This window comes from Callospermophilus lateralis, unplaced genomic scaffold (genome assembly GCF_048772815.1).
Source record: "Callospermophilus lateralis isolate mCalLat2 unplaced genomic scaffold, mCalLat2.hap1 Scaffold_79, whole genome shotgun sequence".
In the NCBI taxonomy this organism is placed as follows: Eukaryota; Metazoa; Chordata; class Mammalia; order Rodentia; family Sciuridae; genus Callospermophilus; species Callospermophilus lateralis.
The window spans coordinates 2,583,065-2,601,611 of NW_027515935.1; the positions used below are offsets into that span (position 1 = coordinate 2,583,065).

General features: G+C 31.8%; 1 pseudogene; it reads right to left on the reverse strand.

Annotated features, from left to right (window-relative positions):
* Window positions 1–10,055: 10,055 nt before the first annotated feature.
* LOC143640935 (ATP synthase F(0) complex subunit f, mitochondrial pseudogene) lies at window positions 10,056–10,303 on the reverse strand (annotated as a pseudogene).
* Window positions 10,304–18,547: the final 8,244 nt, after the last annotated feature.

Here is an 18,547-nt window from a genome sequence, read left to right on the forward strand (position 1 = left end):
ATATATAAATTGCTATTTGTTGCTCCTGTCTTTACTATATAATATAAAAATATTGCTGGGACACTTCTTTATTTATTTATTTTGGGTCTTGAGGATTGAAGCCAGGACTTTAAACCACTGAATTACATCCCCAGTCCTTTTTTGTATTTGATTTAGTTACAGGGTCTTGCTGAGTTGCTTAGGGCCTCACTAAGCTGCCGAGGTTGGCTTTGAACTTACAATACTTCTGCCTCAGTTTCCAGAGCTTCTGGGATTACAGACCTGTACCACCAAGCCTAGCCATTTCTGAAATTTTTAACAGCATTTAAAAATATCCTGGGATTTATAACAGAATTTAAAATATATTTTTAAAGTTGTTTGATATGACAGTTTATTTCTCTAAAAAGAAGACTCAGCATATTTTACATGGTTGTCTATGTAAAATACTGAGAAATTGGGTTTATTGTTCCAGGGTAAGCCACCTGCCACGAAGGCTATTAATTTTATGGTTGCATATGTTAGCATTAGCTGCTTGGAGGAAAGCCATCATGTGTCACATTCTTTCTCTCTTAGAATTTTTCTTCTAACACCTGCATGGAATGCATAAAAAATCAACAAAAACAACTAAATAAATTGAAAATAAGTATGAGCCAAATGGTTATTACTATTTTGGGAGGATAAATTTTTCCTGTGTTTGATTTGTATGTGTACCACTTAGAGTAATGGCTGCATTAATTTGTTTGAAAATTGGTAACACAAATTTGCTTCAGGCTCTGACCTCATATGCCAAGATGAGCCCAGTTTGAATTTGTAGAGTTGAATTATAATCCTCTGAAGAGCAGTTTTATTATGAAAATGCTAATACCACTTCAACTCCAGAAATATTCATAATCTGGCTGATATTTGGTTGAAGAAGAGATATAGGTATATTAACTATTAACAACAGTCTGTCCTAAAAATAAAGTGACAAAATGTGCAGACAAGAAAACTGAACAAAGGGACAGTATTATGGGAAATAAATTTTTGAATAAGGAGAAAAGTGAGATAATTTCAGAGGATAAATAGTGAAATGTTTTGATATTTACTTTTAAAGAAAATGATATTACTTCAGAAATTTGACTCTCAGTGTTTTAATGGAGTCCATGGTAAGCAAATCATGTAGGAAAATTTTTCTATAGCATTTGATATCAGATTATTTAAAGTTTGCACTGCAGTACCAAGACTTTTACATGATTAGACTAAATTGTTTTCCTGATTTATATAAATATGGTTTTGATTTATATGTATATGGTTTTACTTAAGTAGTATACATGTATTCATCAACTCTCCTAGGAAGTAAATTTAATAATTTGAAACTATGTGATCATTTGTGTGATAGAGTTTTCTGATTTCATTGTGCTAGTATTATGCAGCAGAAGGAAGATAGCAGTCTATGTAAGAATTAAATTATGTTAGAATTAAATTTTGTATAAAGCAAATGATCTACCTCTGAAATACTTCCACAGCTCTTTTTATTTTATTTTTATTTTTATTTTCTTTTTCTTTTTATTTTATTTTATTTTTATTTTATTTTGGGATGAAGGCTCAAGCTGAAGTTGGCATTCTCCTGTCTTAGCCTTGTGAGTGGCTAGAACTACATGTGTGCACCACTGTGCCCAATTTACACTCAGTTATATCTTTTGTTTCACTTTCACTTTAGGTTAAAAATGATATTCTCAGAATAGTCACAGCCATTATTTACAGATCAGCTACTTAAATTTTACCTTAAATTTCAGAATATCCATGGATTTAAAAATAAAAAACTGAATTTCATAAAAGTTTCAAAATACACCTGAAAAATACTAGTATAAATTGGCACCATATGGATTTTAATGGAGAGTTCTTAATTATTAATTTTTATTCAGTAAGTATGTTTAAATTTCATAATTTGAGCCAGGAATGGTGGCATACACCTGTAATCTCAGGGATATAGAAGACTGAGGCAGGAAGATCACAATTTCCAGGTGAGCTTGGGCAATATGGCAAGATCTTTCCTCAAAATAAAACAAAATGGGGCTGAGGTTGTAGCTAAGTGGTAGTGGTGCTTGTGTCACATGTGTAAGGCCCTGGGTTTGATCTTCAGCACCACATAAAAATAAATAAATAAATAAATAAATAGTATTATATTAATCTACAACTAAAAAAAATAACTAAAAAAAAGAAATAAAACAAAATGGCCCAGGGATGTTGCTTAGTAACAGAATATCCTTTAGTTCAAACTCCAATACTGCAGAACAAAAATAAAACTACATAAATAAAATTAAAAAGTAAGTGAAATTCACAATTTACATAGTTGAACAGACATTTAAAGCACATTTGACTAAACATTTAGATTTCAATTCTTGAGAAACCAAAAGGTCTTAACTGAAATAATATAGTCTCTACTAAAGTTTCCAAAGCATTATAAGTAGCCACAGGTATTTAATGTCTGAACACCTAAAAATAATGTTAAGCATATAATGATTATTTCATGTTCAAAATGTGTTCATCTTAGGAGGACCGCCATTCCTTCACATAAACACATAAATGTTTTATTCTTTATCATAAGAAATGAAAAATTATCAAAAAGTAATCTCAAACTTTGTTTGAAGATTTACAAAATCATTTGCATATCTCAAATTGCCTGCAGCTCAAGAGATCATATGGAAGAAATGCGTCAATAAATCAAGTATTTCAGTTATATTTATAAAAAAGCACTACTAGTTTTATTATTTTCTTTTGAATCTTATGAAAATAGTACAGCACCACTGAATTCAGTAGATTAAAACTTGTAATTGAATATATGTTATTATAGTGAATACTTTTTTATTTTATTTACACATTGGTAGATGGGTGGCTAGGAAATTTCTATCATTTCAAAATTTTACAGAGCTGTGAAACTATGATATTTTGGAACAAAAATCCTTAAACTGGGGTTTTAGCACTCACAGTATTCAGTTAATTTACTTGAGTACAGTATGAGAATTTCAGAACCTATGATAATCCTCAGTGTATCAGGGTAAGAAGAATTTTGTTAACTTTTATTTTCATTTCCAATTTATCATAGACCAATATTCCGTTTACACAGTTTTCAATGAGGCAAAGGTAACAATAAGTGTAATTCTTGCTATTTGTACAAATATCTAAATAAGAATATTAAAATTGTTCATTTGTGTTCATTTTAATATTCTTATTTGGGTAATGTGGATAAAACAAAATATCATTCAAACTGAATGAACCCAGTGATGGATGATGAGATTTTATATATGTTATACATAATAATGCAAATGGTAACATGATATCACAATTCTATCTATAGTAATGGCTCATGCTTTAGAATGCTTAGGATGAAATGTAGTCCTGATAATCAATAATTATTTTTAAATAAAAAAATACAACTTTGCTTCAATTTTTATTTGTGAATCTTAAAGAGACTCTAACTATTCATTAAATTTCTTTTTTCTCAGTGTAAACTGATGTATTTATAGTAATATTATAAGATTATTTGAAAAATAAATGATACAAAAATAAATGGTACAATATTTCCTTTATAGTAATATTATAAGATTATTTGAAAATTAAAACTAAATGATTATAATTATAATCTCTTACAAAGTGCTTGATATAAAGTGAAGTGAAATATAGATTAAATTGAGTCTGCTTAATAAAATTCTTTTCCATTATTTTCTTGTCCTTAAAGATAAATCTTGGCAAAGTCTAACCAGTTGCTTTTGTTATGCCCATTTAGAAAAAAAAATAATTTGATTTTCCATTTTTTTTCAAAATCAGTAAATTTTTCTTTGTGCTTATTTTTCTTTTCATTTAATCTAAAATATATAGAATAGAAATACTATACATGAAACTAAATGTCTCATACATTTTTATTATTTTAATTCTTAAAAATATTTCTAATGGATAAAAATAGTGGCAAATTAAAATGTTGACCTTGAAAGTGAAATATTTTCCTGATAATATACAGGTCATTAGGTCAATTTTTATTTTAGGTTTTATACTTTTTTGTAAAACTGTATGTAATTTCCACTTCTAAAATGATAATTGAATCATTGATTAAATATTTTGTGATGGGTTATTTTTCATTTTTATTACAGGCTTGAGTTTACAAAATAGGATTCAAATTACATAATACACCACAATAACAAATTCATGGATCAAAATTATGGCAAATCTATCAGGATTATAAGCTGCTTAGGAAAATCAAAACACCTGTTCAGAATTTTATGATTATACTTATTACTGTTTATTTGGAAATCAATTTTACATCAAAACAATATCCTGTTTCAATTTTCACAAACAAATTTATATTTATTGAAATAGTACCAGTCTTTTAAGAAAGTTATGATTTTTAACTGATGTTGGATTTGTATTTTTAAAATACTTGCTGATTGATTTTAAGATTCATCATTCTGAAACTCTTTTCAAAATAAATGTGCTTGGCTACAATTATATATAATTTTCGTCTGGGTAACAAATTTATGCCATTAAATATTTTTCTAATTTTTACTACTAAAAAAAAAGAAAAACACAATTGGAATAATAGAAGTTACATGACATTTTATATGACCTGGTAACTGAGCTCCCCCAGAAAGCAACAGCCACAGTGCTAATGAGAATATATATACATATGTGTAGGTATATTTAGCAACATGACTTGACCATTTTAAGCTTAAATAATTTTTAAAAGTCATTGTGCTCTCTATAATGAATACTGAGAGGCATTTGTATATAAAAATTTAATGCTATTCATCAGGAAATCTTAATTCTTGTGAGTGTCCTGATAAAACATAGAAACTCATTCATCATTCAAAGTTAAGCAGGAGTTACAGGTTAGGGTGTTTGTCTTCTCTGGTGGCAAGGCAGCTTCACACTCTCCCTCCAGCCTGACTTAGCTATCAATTTTCCTTTAAGATCAGCCAGCATTACATTGCTCTGTGTGCTGATACTATCTGAGATAACTTCGAAAAAAAAGAACCACAGAAGCAAAAGCATGTGAGTAGAGCTTCCTGAATTTCTTGATATTTTCCTCTGTTTCATCCTAATGCATTTATAACAAGTAATTCAAAGTTTTTGAGAAACCATAATATGGAATATGCTGACTACTGATTCAGAGCAGCAAAAATGTTACCATAGACATGGGTAAGGACAAAGTTCAAAGAAAAAAAAAACTGGATTTCATTTCCAATTGTGCTTTCCTTTAATTCAATATCTGGAATTCCAGCAAGTTTCTTACAGATTCATCTAAATCTAATTATTCAAGCATATTACCTAAAATTTTTAAAACAATCATGTTATGTTAAATAACAAGAGATGGGGGAAAAGCTTGAGTATAACTATAGGCAATTTGTTACCTAGCACAGACAAGTTTCTTCTTCATTCATGTTTCTATTCATATTCCTTTCAGACAGTTATCTTCAATATCTGATTTCTGGTTGTGATTCTACCCCATGAATATTTGTGAAAGATGGAAATATTTGTAAAATCATAAGTATGTATTCAGATATACTATCTCCATTCACTGTTCTTGAAATTATTTTAAAAATCTCTGTTCACATTTTTAAGTCTCTTCTTTACTAAGTACTTATCTTCACCAAGAGAGCACAGCATAATAATATTTAAAAAAATAAAGGGGAAGAAGAGGAGGAGGAGAGGTGGGAGCGTGGACTTCTAAAATTTCGAAACTAGATTGAAAGAGAACATTGAGAAGACAAGAAACTAGAGTAAATATTAGGAATATAAATGTTAATAAAATTTTCTAATAGGAACTACATGAATATAAGCTTTTAAGCAAAAATTTGAAGAGGTACAGAAAAACATGTAAATCATGAAAATAAGTTAGGGTGTTTGTCAGATTATAGAGACAAATACTTTTATGATACATTTTTTTTCAATTAAGTTTTTGCTGGGTCTTATCATGAGCTCAGTTAATATTTAAAGATAAAGGTTGAAAATGTCTTCTTTTAGCTTAAGTATTGTATATAAGTAAATTATGTACAATTTTATTCATTCTGTTATCCACCAAAACTAATAACGGTATTTCTTATGGTAAAACAGCCACCTGTCCTTGTGTTGTACTGCACAGTTGTCCCTCTGTAATCATGGGAGAGTGGTTCCAACCTCTACCCTCCACATACAAACACCAAAATCTGCTGGATTTCAAGTCCTTTATATACAGTAGGGTTATATGTTTATATGACTTACTACACATCCTCCTGTATACTTTTAATCATTTTTACATTATTTATAACATCCCACAAAATATATTGTTAAATATTGTTTAGGAATTACTGTCCAGAAAAAAATGTATACTTGTTCAGTAACGATTCCTTTCTTCCCAAATATTTTCAAACACATCATGCATTGAATCTTCAACTACATAACCCACAGGTATTCAGGACTGATTGTACTTCAAAGGTCATATAGTATTACAATTATGATATTGAATGTTATAATTTTCTTCATAAATACAAAATTTAAATAACCTCATGTTACTATATCACATTTCATATTCTATTATGCCAAATCATACAATAATTTATTTAATTCATCAGATGACAATTAAGAATGTTTTTAGTACATGATCAACACTGTACTAGATGTTCTGAATATGATGCCAGATATCAAATTTGATGTTAAAAGTCTAATATCCAAAGGTAAGGACTAAACAAACAGTCCCTTAGTGAAATTTTATTCTAATGTAGAAAGCATATAATAATTGTTGACACAAATAGCTGTACAATTATAATGAAAGTTTTCATGAAGAATGCTCAGTGTCAATTACAGCACAAAATATGCAAGGTCAGAAAGATTATGAAACTTACCAGAAAAAGATGCAATTAAACTAAGACTTCATAGATAAGGCAGAGCTACTTTGGAAAAGAGGGGAAGGATAGACACTCCACTGAGAGAGAAAGCAAATATAAGGCCTTTGGAGAGGAGGAATAAGGGTAGGTGTTGGAGATTAAAGTCAGTGTGCCTGCAACCAAGAGCTACAGCAAATGTGTGGCGTTAAGGTGGCTGGAGCCAGTAGGCAGAAGCCCAGTGAAAGCAGAGTGCTTGAGTCTTTGAAGCAGGGCCACAATATGATGAGACTGAGATTAGGAGAAAAGAATCCCATTCATGGTTCCATTTCAGTAGAGAGAGCAAACTGGAGAGTAGGCAGGTGTCCCAACTTGGCAGCAAGCAGCTATTTCAAGGCCATGAGAGAGGTGCTGATGGCTCTGGCAGACATAAAGAAAAGTCTGGCCTTTGGGGGGGGGTTCCAGAAATAAAAGTTTTTAAAATTTGTTTTATTTGAATATGTGAGAGGGACAGTAATAAAAAAGCTAATCCTTAAGTTTTAAATTGATTATCTGGTTTGTTGAATATAATATTCAGTAACAGAGAGATATTGGAATAATGATAATAATTTGGGAAAACAAAACAATCCCTAAAATCTGAATAGACATCTTTTTATACAACAAAATAAGTTTTGAAATTCAATCTCTGAAAATCTCTCTCTCTCTCTCTCTCTCTCTCTCTCTCTCTCTCTCTCTCTCTCTCTCTCTCTCTCTCTCTCTCTCTCTCTCTATCTCTCTCTCTCTAAGTTTGCAATCAAGCTGGGATCCACAATGATCAATGAAGCCAAAGACACTACAGAAATTCACAGTAACCACACACAGACAAAATAATTTTTTCTATTCACTGTGTGTGATCCATTCTTGTTTTGTTTTGCACTTTAACACTTTTGAAATTTGAACACATCTAACATCAGATAATCAACATTAATATCTATATACCTTTTTATGTTGAATTTATTGTTTCCTTTTTTCTTGAAGAATTGCCCTTCAAAATATGAAATATCTAAAAAATGAGTCAATTGAGAACCAAGAAAATCAATTATTCATTGTCATTCAATTAAAAACGATGACAATAGAAATCACCAACTGTATTTACTTAGATGCTGTTTTGAAAGACATTTAATATTAATCTCCATAATGTTAAGAAAAAAATGTTATTTTAAGCTATGATTGTATTTGGGAAATTTAGAAAACTACCCATATGTTCATTATTAAACACTATGTTTAGTAATATTTTTAGAAATATTTTAATCACATTAAAGTGGGTCTACATTTTTCTACTATTTGGGTGATGTTCAACTTCTTTAAAATTTTTCTGATAATAATATTTCCCCAAAGGGTAGATCCAACACAGCTCTACTATCTACTATCATATTTAAAAAAAATTAAGTTTTAATTTGTTCTATATGACAGCAGAATGCATTACAATTTATATTACACATATAACCACAATTTTTTTTATATCTCTGGTTGTACAAAGATGGTGAATGAGATGGACATCATTACACAACATAGTTTTAATGCAGACATGGTCCTGTAGCCACGTATTATTCTGTTTTGCTTTTATTTATATGCTCAAAGTGCCTTTTGTCTTGTAGAATCATTTTCTTTGATTTTATAAATTGACTAATGATTATAGAGAAATTTTATGTGTGAGGCATCAAAGTGTTTTCTATTAATTAGGTCATTTACAATATAGCATCCATTTTCTTTTACCCCCGAATTACAGAATGAAGGCAGAAAGTTAAGGAATGATCTAATTTTCATGCAGTTCATCATACCAGAGTCAAGGAGAAAAAAAAGAAAAATTTCCTGCACATGTACCTTATTTCTTGACATATGCAGCAATTCCATTGCTCACTTATGTTTTCTCCAAATTTAGTAATTTGCACAATATTCTTGAGTAGATTCCCCTCCTCAACAAATCTTTTCCCACTAACCTACATCTTATCTTTCCAACTTTCTATCAGTCTCAGTAGCTGTCCAAAAATGAATCATTCCTCTGTATTCTACACAATCTGGTTCTTCCAAAGTGAATTCAGCCTCATTCAATTAAATCTCATCCTCAAATATTTTAAAACATAGTAAAAAATTAAATAAATACAACAATGCATTAGGTTTACAGTTTCTTCCTCTGGCTGTTCACATGTCTTGTCACATGTCTTTGGTCAATATTCTCTGTGTTTGCATTCTTACATTTCCAATGTTTCATTAACTTTGGAAATTGTTTAAATCTACCCTCTTCCTTCTGTTTTTATCACTTATGCTAAGATTATTTCCAAACTGCATCAACATGTTGTGTTCTGTCTCTAGCATTTACCTTTGCAGATCTTCTCTCCTAGTAGTACTTGATCCTCTAAACTTTGTTCCTGCATTCACTTAATCCAAAGCATCATCACTACCTTCTGCAATGGCTTTTTAACTGAACTTCCTTCCATTACATGCAAGCTCTAGCTTATCATTTCTCCTAAAATTGCCAGACAGAGCTCTCTATGCCACATGTCTTATAATGCTTCCTATCTGTTTAAAAACCACTGGGATCCATGTATTATTCTTAGTTTTAAACTAAGCAGTTGTATGAGTTTTTTTTTCCTTGAAGATGATTATGCCAAAATATTCTTTTTAAAAGACTTTTCTAGCAACCTGCTGTTGTCATTTATACACTGAAATACAAAGTCTAATTTGCCTTTCAAGAATATAGATTAGATTTAGTGACTCACTTCTAATGAATAATAAGTAGTGAAAGAACATGGTATGATTATAAGACTGGGTTATAAAAGACAAAACATACAATAGAACCTAGCATCAACCAGAACAGATTCTAATCACAGTCCCAGTTGAGGTTTCAAGTGACAGCCAGCATCATCTACCTGCCCAACAACTGAATACTGGGGACTACAGAGGATTCTGAGTGTTGTTACTAAGTAGAGTAGAGGTGAATTTTTCCTGCCATGCCCTATTCAAAAACCAGATTTCTAAATGTTTTCATTGTTTTAAGCCACTAGGTTTTGGATTTTTATTTCTTATATAAACATAAACAAACAACAAAGAAATCTTAATTTTTTTAACCAGTCACCTTTATTTGGTGTTAATACTCAGGATATGAAAGAATTCAGCCATGAGGCCATTTTCATACTGGAGGCAGTCCCAATCAGGAGTACATAGTATACTCTCCACACTGACGCCTCTTCATTGGTACTTGCATCACCACTCATGCTTGAGGTACTGTTAAGAAAGGCAGTAGCTGAAAAGCAGCATGCTGCCATCACCATGTTGACACCTGCAATGCTCCCCTTCTTCACGTTGACGTACTTGTAACACTGGTAGTAACCTCTCTGAAATGCTCAGCAAATGCCTTTAGGGGAAAAATCCCACATCAATATCCACCTTGGGCACTCCCCTAGTTTGACATCCATGTTTTTCTTCTCTTTCACTGGCATGACTAATGTCATCTTAAAATCTTAGTGTCTGCTGAGCCAGGCCATGTAAGGTTCTTATCTTAATCTTTAACCTAACCTTCCACTCCATATTGCATACATAGCTTGAATTATATTAAACTGTCTGCACTTGCCCATAGATACTATATTTTTAGACACTGAAATATTTGAAGACATAAGATCTTAGGAAAGTTCTTTCTGAACACTTCCTAACAATTCTTCCATTTACGGAGAAAGTACAATTAGTTAAGATTCAATTCTTGACACCACTTCTCAGTGGCTTTCCATAATCCCCAGTTTGCATTAGAAATCCATTTCTCTCTTTTACCTTAACATCAAATATAACTTGTGTTGGATTAATAGCAAAATGGATAAATGCTCTGTAAGTGTAGTTCATGCAATTAACACATACAATCTGTCAGAATATGATCATCAAAATGTTGTAAATTATTTGTTACATTTATAGGAAAAGTCAGCCTTTCTAGCTAGTATTAATTTTACAAGCTAAAATGTGAGCTGTCAGTAACAACTGAAGCAGTGTTAGCTCTGCTCTATTTGTTTTTATTCTTTGGAGAAATACAGTTGGATGATGATTCCATTCAGGAATTATAATCATACCATATCAGACACCTAGGTAGTAGCCACAACACTGATATTTTATTGTTGCCTTCAAATTCAATTAAAAGTAAACCATTTCTTTGCAGCTCTTTGATGTGTAAAAATGTTCTTCTCTGAGATTTGAGTCATGGATACAGATCTTGCTTTGTAAACCTAATCTCCTCATGGCTCAACTCTTCTGTCTGTGCTCTCATTATCTTTCCTCTGAACTCGACCTCTTCTACAACCTTATCTCCTTTCCCAGTGCAGCTTTCTCCAATCATATTTTTTTTCTAACCATGCCACTTTCTTTCTTCTCTTCCCTATGAGTTCATACCCTGTGGGTATACCTGTGGCAAATTGTTATGCTTCCTTTAACCATGACAGATAATTCACAGGGGTCCTGGAAAAATCTCTATGGCTCTAACATTCACAGCTGTTCTATGAATTTAAAATTAATTGAGACTATGGTTCAGTGATACTTTTGTCATTTTCCTGGGTTTAAAAAAAAGATATTGGTTGTGCGATCTTATTTTTGTGATAGTATTTTATTTGAATAGTCACAGAAAAAAACTGCATAGACCCATCATTATATATAAATTTCAAGTTTTAAATTTCACACTTACAAAATGGCAAATATTAGAAAGGAATGATAGAATGTTGAGTGAAATCCTATACAATGTGAGATTAGATTTGTGCATGACATGACTTTTTTAAAAAATAGCTTATTTATTTATTTAGGCAATACTGGGGACACAAACAGAGGACCTGTGCTTACCACGCAAGCACTGAGCCACACCCAGCCCATAACTGAATATTTTTTTACCAAAATCTGGCTTATTTTTATTTTAAATGTAAACAATTAAATAAATTTAGTTGTTTATGATAAAAAATTCAGGTGTTTATGATTAAAAAAATCTTTGTTTTTTCTTTTGTAATCAAAATTACACAAAGTCGAATATGGGTTGCATGATAAAGCAACAGTTAATGTATAGCTATGTAACATAGGAAATATTCAGGAACCTTGATAATACTTTTAGATTTCTCAATAAATAAAAATATAATTCCCCTACTAAATATTCAGGCCCTAGGTTTTACACCATTCTCTTTATTTTCATATTATATTTCATTTATTGGGGTCAGCCAAAAATGTGGTATCCAGAGTGATCATGTCCAATCAATCAAGTAAAAATAGACTTTTCAGCATGTATTTATGCACAAATGCCCTTTGTATAAGACAAGAAAGGACTACAGAGGTTGCAAACATATTATTTTCTCTCTGATTTAAAATATCCCCTGAAATTCTTCAGGAATTCTGAAAATGCTCCTGGGAATCTCTTGGTATTTAGTGTTTGAAATATTAATTATTAAAAATAATCCAAAATGTGAAAATGAGATATTCTTGACATTAAAATGGTCTGCCTTACAAATGGTAGATTACCAAATTCAAGTTTGTGAGGATTCATATAAAGATATTGAAGTTTTCATAGACCCACAGAGGATTTGTTCATTTACATTTGAGCAATTATCTTCCACATAATCTGAACATTTGTTTAAAACCAGTAATGTTTACACATGTTTTTCCTTCTAAATAACTATTTGTTTCTATAATAAAAAAATAATAATGCACTAGACATTAAAAGAGTTAAATTTTTATTTCATAGGATTTATGAATATGAAGAAGAGAGTTTGAAGTTGTCAAATACTTTTCTTCAGGCCCCAATGAGTAGGGTAGCTATCCTTATATGCTAATGTGAAATATTATGAATCTTTACCCAGGCAGTGAACTTTGGAGTAATTTAGATGAAGAAGTCCACAAGAAGAGGTGGGGGAGGGAGGGTGAGGGACATTTACTATATGTTTAATGAATGTTTGGTAATCCTAGTAGATTTTATGTAATTTTCAGCATTAATCTGGACTTTATAACCACTTTATGCCCTTTAGTAAGACAAGTCAATTCTCTGGGTTTATTTCTGATACCTAGGAGTGTTATGAACTGACTGGGAAGGTTTTTAAGAATTAAAACATGTAAGTCTGGGCTGGGGTTGTACCTCAGTTTAGAGTGCTTTCCTGGCATATGTGAGGCACTGGGTTTGATCCTGAGCCTAAATAGATAAGTAAAATAAAGATATTGTGTCCACCTACAACTAAAAAAAAATTAAAAAATAATATGAGTCTTAGGTACCTATTTATGAATAACCATACACATATTTTAAAACATAATTTGAGGGGTTTGAGATATAGCTCAGTTAGTAGAGTGCTTGCCTTCTTGCATGTACAAGGATATGGGTTCAATCCCAAGCACCACCAAAAAAAATAAAATGAAATAAAAAATAAAAAATAAATAAAACATAATTTGTTCAGAAATTTTATGTATGTAATCGAAAAGACTGATGTGATTAATTCATAGATCTTAATTGTTGTCTTAAATGCTTTTGAATGTGAAATATTATGTATTTCTTCACAGTAATATTAATTTCATTAAATAAAAATTCATCACATTCTCCCAAAGATCACCAAAATATTTATGGAAAAATCAAGCACAAGAAAACTTTACAAATAAAAATATTTTCAAAAAGTGGGTAAAAGTCACTTTAATTTCTAATAGTTTCATTTGAAAAATTATCATTTTCTCTTTTTTTTTAAAGAGAGAGTGGGAGAGAGAGAGAGAGAGAGAGAGAAAATTTTTTTAATATTTATTTTTTAGTTCTCGGCGGACACAGCATCTTTGTTTTGTATGTGGTGCTGAGGATCGAACCCGGGCTGCATGCATACCAGGCAAGCGCGCTACCACCTGAGCCAAATCCCCAGCCCTCATTTTCTCTTAATTAAGAAATTATGTCATAAAAGTTTTCTGTGCAGCGCAGTAAATAACTTATTAAGGAATTATTTGTTTGACCAAAATTTAGAAGTTGTTTAGAATAAAAACAAAACATTGAGTTGGGCATGGTGATACACACCTGTAATCCTAGAGGCTTGGGAAGCTAAGGCAGGACAATTGAAAGTTCAAAGCCAGCCTCAGCAATTTTGTGAGGCCCTATGCAATTTAATGAGGCCCTATGCAATTCAGCCTCAGCAAGTTAGTGAGGCCCTATGCCAAAGTGTCTCAAATAAAGAAACAAACAAACAAAAATAAAACTTTAAAAGGGCTGGAGATATGTGGGAATGTGGATGTAGCTTAGTGATTTAGCACCCCTGGGGTTAATACCTGTACCAGAAAAGAAAAGAATATTTTTTATTTTTCTTATTTCTTTTCAAGTATTTAGCTAAAAGGATTTAAATGTTTTATTTTAGTAATACACTGGGAGACCAAATTTATAATATATTTTCAATGGTGTCTTCATTATGTATATCATATAAATAATTTTCTTTAAAAAATATGAAATGTTCATTAAATTAAAGCTGAACTTTCAAAACCTGCACTGTAGAATTAGGTTAGCAAGGTTTTGTTTGTTTGTTTCATTTTTGTTTTTGCATTAGATCTTTTCTATTGTACTCTAGTATATATCCCATCCTAAATTTTTAGACTATGTGTTATTCATGTCACCTTACATTAAAGCTTGAAGTTACATTTTTTTTTTTCCTGTGCCATTTTTGGTTAGTTTAATGCAGTCAGTTGGAGAAAGAAGCCTGAGAAGGAGTCCCTCAGAGTTAGGCCTGAAGACTGAGTGCAAATACTCTCAAGGCCTAACCTTGAACAGCAATCAGAAAACTTGAAAGAAATCACTTAGTATGGACTCAGTAAGGTCAGCTCTATCCTGGTGCCCTTTTACTGAGGTCCCAAGGAAAAATGGGCACTACAGGTAAGAAGCTGATAGAACTAGAGCTATGTGACTTAGGCAGTCACTGAACAGAATGGAAGCTCTTAACACTATCCTGTAGATAATGGACATGTCTCCACCTTTACAGGAAGCAGGGCTAAGTAAATCCCTAATGATTTCAGGTTAGGAAAGATCTTGACTCATATAACTCATGGTAGAAGCTATATGTTCTACTCTGAACTATGTACAGCATAGATCCAAAAGACTCAGATGTATGCTGTACATACTTCAGAGTAGAACATATAGCTTCTACAAATTGAACAACTGAAACAAAGGGTTTGCATTTGCTGCTGCTCCAAGGTATAATCACAGATTTCTTCAGCAAATTCTGATTTTCAGGTGAAGTATTTCTTGATGGAAAGAAGGCTAGAGGCAGATCTTTCTTGAATACAGAATATGGGTTTCCATAGACAAGACTTGTTACATTTAAATGAAGCATTGAATAAAGTATTTTAGGCCACAAACATATTAAGGCTGGTATCATGTCTCAATAATAAGTGTATTTTCTCCAGTGCCTTACATAGAATATGTCATTAATAGCCATTTTTATTTCAATTAATTAACTATGGTGTAGAATCATATCTGATTAAGTAGACCTCAAAATATAATTCTTACTTAAAATGTAAAATATTTGCTGTACAATTTGAGTGGAAGTGAGCATTCATTATCTAGACGGCTAATTTAAATTTTGGCGTGGATTGGAGCCTCAAGACCAACCTTTAGATTGAGCTGATAAGTCTCTGCTGTGTTGGGTCTTCTTGTTACATGGTTAATCCCCCCTCATCATAGCAAAATTCATCACAACTATTCAGATCATTAATCTTCCTGCTATTTTTATTCAAATGGTTGATTTTGATGAACTTAATAGGAGGATAATAAATCCAGGCAATTTGCCTATGAATGTAATTCCCTTGCTAATGTATACCTGCCACCCAGGCACAAGGCACATCCCATAGGGCTTCCCCTTGGAATGATTTCCTTCACTCTCAAGACACTTTTTTTAAAGTAATTAATTCATTTTTATTCCAATTTGTTATATATGATAGTAGAATGCATTAAAATTTATATTACACATATAGAACACAATTTTTATCTCTGGTTGTATACAAAGTATATTCATACCATTTATGTTTTCATACATGTACTTAGGGTAATGATGTCCATTTCATTTCACCATGTTTTTTACCCCATTGTCTCTCTCTTCCCCTCCCACCAGTTTGCCCTATCTAGATTTCATCTAATCCTCCAACGCTCCACTCCCAACTCCACTATGAATCAACCTTCCTATATCAGAGAAAATATTTGGCAACTGTTTTGGGGGATTGGCTAACTTCACTTAGCATTATATTCTCCAACTCCATCCATTTACCTGAAAATGCCATGATTTTATTCTCTTTTATTCCTGAGTAATATTCCATTGTGTATATATACCACAGTTTCTTTACCCATTTATCTAGGTTGGTTTCACAGTTTAGCTATTGTGAATTGTGCTGCTATAAACATTGATGTGACTGTGTCCCTGTAGTATGCTGTTTTTTTCCTTAAATAGAGAGAGTGTAAGTGTGTGTGTGTGTGTGTGTGTGTGTGTGTGTGAGAGAGAGAGAGAGAGAGAGAGAGAGAGAATTTTTTAATGTTTATTTATTTAGTTTTTTTAGTTTTTTTAGTTTTTTAGTTTTTTTTAGTTTTCAGCGAACACAACATCTTTTTTTTAAAGAGAGATGTGAGAGAGAATTTTTAAATATTTATTTATTTTATTTAATATTATTTATTATTTATTATTAATATTATTTATCATTTAATATTATTTATTTATTTATTCATTTATTTATTTTAGTTCTCGAGTGCGCTACCGCTTGAGCCACATCCCCAGCCCCAACATCTTTGCTTTTTTCTATGTAGTCCTGAGGATCGAAGCCGGGCCACACACATGCCAGGCAAGCACACTACCACTTGAGCCACATCCCCAGCCCAGTATGCTGTTTTTAAGTCCTTTGGGTATAGACAGAGGAATGGAATGGCGGGGTAAAATGGTGGTTCCATTTCTAGTTTTCCAAGAAATATCCATACTGCTTTACATATTGGCTGCACCAACTTGCAGTCCCACCAGCAATGTATGAGTGTGCCCCCCCATATCCTTGCCAACATTTATAGTTCTTTGTATTCTTAATAGCTGCCATTCTGAGTGGAGTGAAATGAATTTTTAAAAAATCATAGAATACATGTCTACATGTATGAATATACTACAGTGAAGTTCACCATCATGTACATCCACAAGACACTAATGAAAAAAAAAAGAAAAGCTAAAAGGAAACAGCAGAAAGATCAGTTGAGGGAGGTGAAGAAGGGGAGGGAGGAGAGGCAGAAAATGAAAGTACTAAGGACAGGATTAGATCATATTCCATGCCTTTGTATTTATGTCAAAATTATGTTATACATAACCTGAATCTCAATGTTATGTATAAATAAAAAAAATGATTAAAAAGGAAAAAATAGAGCTAGAACTTCTGGTAATGGCACACATTTTGCTATGTAAGTAAAAGATCTTTGTGTATTTGATTCTACTTTATTTCTGCTGTTATCATGTATTACTTATATACTGAATCAATAGAAACTCTTTAGATTTGAAAGTGTAATATCGCTAATTTCACCTCATAGTGATGATGTCTTTGTTGTTGTTCATCAAATCATTCAATAAATTCCATATACCTCCCTAAAAATACACCTGAATCCACTCAAAGCCACTTCTCTTTTTTATTTAAAAACCCCTCTCCAGATGTCACCCAGATTCTATCCTGCTTCCTATTTCTTCATATTTTCACAAGGATTACATTTTAAAGCAGAGCAGAGCCTTATGTCTTTTAAAAAACTGCAATGACTTTTTATTTCTCTAGGAATAAAATCCTAAATCCAAACTATAACCAATAAAGTCTTACATAGTTCTCCCTTCTAACACCTTTCTAATATCTCTTCTCCTAGAACATGCCCTGATTTTCTGGTGAAGCATTGTTGTTCTAGCTACAATCTTCTCCCTGCCATTCTTAACATGTCAGCAAGATCTGCCTCAGGGACTTTGCATTTGCTGTTTCCTCTATCTGGAACGACTTCTTGATACCTGGGTGCATCATTTCTGATGGCTTTTTGTTCAAATAATAAATTACAGAAGGCATTCTCTAAACATGTTAAATAGATTGGTATATGAGCTCTCAGCTCTTTCTCTCAAACATCCTGCCCTTGCTCTGTTTTTCTGATGTCAGAACTATCCAATATCTTGTACATTTATTGTTTACCCTCACTGAAAAGAACTGGGATGGATATATATATACACACACACACACATATATATATATATTTCTTTTTTGATCTGTGCTTCTTTTCCTAGTGCTTGGAGAGTCAGGAGTATAGGATAGGAACTTGATAACACATGTTGATGTCTGATTTCCTAGCATATGACTCTTGATTGTACCCATTCAATTTCATCACTTTGAAGAGTTAAGCAAAAACGAGAAGCTATTTTTGAAACATATTCGTTGCTGCTGCTTTATGACAAGCTCTTCATAAACCTGTGTTTATTTCGTACAAGTTTAAATATTAGAAATGGAGAACAACTATCTTCATTTTATGTGTACATATAAACTTTAAGATATTGAATATTTTTCAGAGAACATATGTTCATAGTGAGGATTCAATTCCAAAGAAAATTTTAACAAATTTCTATTTTGTTACTGTAATTTTGACTCTTAAATCCATGCTCCTTGCCATTTGCCTCTGATATTAAATGTTAAAGTAAAAGTTTGAAAAACATCTGAATTGCTATTTGTGAGTGATTTTATCTTTTATTTCC